The sequence below is a fragment of the Meleagris gallopavo genome, chromosome 22 (genome assembly GCF_000146605.3).
Source record: "Meleagris gallopavo isolate NT-WF06-2002-E0010 breed Aviagen turkey brand Nicholas breeding stock chromosome 22, Turkey_5.1, whole genome shotgun sequence".
Lineage (NCBI taxonomy): Eukaryota > Metazoa > Chordata > Aves > Galliformes > Phasianidae > Meleagris > Meleagris gallopavo.
The window spans coordinates 6,152,079-6,154,316 of NC_015032.2; positions in this window are offsets into that span (position 1 = coordinate 6,152,079).

The following is a 2,238-nucleotide window of genomic DNA, read 5'->3' on the forward strand; positions in this document are numbered from 1 at the left end:
AGAAAGAAAGAAAGAAAGAAGAGGAACACGCTCCATCCCCAGCAAGAAGCCAACTTCGAAGGCAGCACCCCTAAGCCAAATCACAGAGCGGGGGGAGGGGGAGGAACTTTAGCAATGTCTGCTAAAAGGGCAGCTGCTCTGACGCCGATCTACGTCTTGCATTCAGCCCTGCCCTCATCATCTGACTACCAGGAACCGGGGCCGGCCCGCTCTCGGCACCCGCCTCCCCCCAACCCCCTTCGCGCTGTTCCGAACCCAGAAGCGGAGCTCGGCCAGCCACGGCCCGCACTTCGCCACTTGGGCTCGTTGCAGAAGTCCCGGCTCAGCTGCATTAGTCGCCATCCTAATGACTTCCCCCGCCGCCCCCTCCGGGCTGGAAGGCACCCGGGCTCGTCGTGCCCCCCCCCCCTTCCTCCCCCCTCCTTTCCCAGCCCAGCCCGGGGCGATTAACCAGCACAGGAAACAAAAGCCGGTGGAGGTGGAGGGGTTCCCGGCTCCGTGGGACGCTCTGGGGATGAGGATGGCAAAGTGCGCGCGGCTCCGCAGCCCCCTCCCACGCCATTCAGCCATAGGGACAAGAGAGAGGTGTCCCCATCTCCAGCACAGAGATAAAGAGCCAAAGAGTAGTGGGCACCACTAATCCCAACGCCACACTTCGCATTGACACTGAGCACTGCCTGATCTTTTCTCCCCCCGAAACAGGTCTAGGGGCAGAGCCAGGTTGCGAGGACCTTGCAGGAGCTCACGTTTAAGGATCCAGCACTTCTGCCTTTCCCACACTCCGATACACTCTCTCTCCTCTCCGAGGGCTGCCGTGCACCGGCAGCAGCGGGGAGGACTCTCGGGGCCGAGCAGATACGGAGCGCACACACAGCACACCCCGACGGGACCCCCGCACAAGCGGCAGCCTGCCCCTACCCCCCATCGAGAAGCACGGTGCCCCCGAACGGAGCCGGACCCACAGCACCCGGACCCCAGCTCTGCCGAGACACGAAGAACAACTCCCACATACTGTCAGGAAAGGAATAAACCCAACTTCGGGGGAGTTTTCCTACTCTTTTTCACCATTGTGTGCTGAGGATCCCACAGATCGCTAAACCGCTTTAATCATAATTAATAATGAGTTTTCCTCGGCCTTTTCGCAGCAGAAAGAGGACGGGAAGGACAGGGAGAGGGCAGACAGCTTTGAGAGAGCGGGAGCTGAAGGGAACAAGTTGTGCGGTGGGAGCCCTCGGGCCGCAGCAAGCGCTGCTCTGTGCCTTGCAACACGCGCCTGCTCCAATCTGCGCCACTCGGGAACAATAAACAGGATCATACAAAGAAGTGGAAAGGCGGCATCTTTGCTTCTGGTTTCTATGACAGCATCAGAGACAAACCAACTATAAACTCTAATTCCTGGATTCCACCCCCCCCCCCCCGCAACCCCCTTTTGTCTGCCATTAATTAAAGTGGCCATATGGAAAAGGCTGATAATAACAGCAGATGAGCCAACGAGATGGAGAAGGAAAGAAAAAAAGAAATAACTAAAAGTAACGTTGGAGCAATTGGATTTAGCCTGGGCTTTTTGCACTTGTTTTTAGCGGCTGCTCGGAGCGAAGGGGCTCAACAATAGCGACAGGAGAGCAGAGCAACGGGGGCCACTTACAGCTGCCCCACACCGCTGGGCAGGTCGCAGTTCCCCAAGGTCTGGGGAGCAAAGGGCAAGCAATCAACCCAACCTGTCTCAGCAGCCCGATTCTGGGGGGGGATCTGCATGCTCCAGGCCTCCTGCCCCGGGGGGGGTTGATCCCTACAAGCTGCTCCTTTTGCATGGGCAAATCACCTGCGGGGGTACTGAGCACCCCTGGGGGACGCCTCCCTGGGGAGGGTCGGCTCTACCCGCTGGCAAACTGTGTCCTGAACTCAAGCAAACTCGCCGGGGTTGATTGCAGCAGCAGCGCTTCCTCAGGCACCAACCCCTTCCCTTCGCCCTCCAAGCAAATTACCCTCGAAACAACTAAAAAAAGGAACAAACAAACAAAGAAAAACCAACCCCACAACTTTGCTGAAATTGATAAAGAGATTAGCCAAGCAAAGCCTCTTCCAAGACAGCTAAAAATAAGAACCCACAGATTTCTGCCATGGTCAACATACAGGGAGAAATCCACAAACATGGCACACTTCCCTTGTTCCTCGCTGCTATAAATAGAGAAGTCTCAAGTAGTCAATATCGGGGGAGAGGAAAAGGAGGGGATGTTA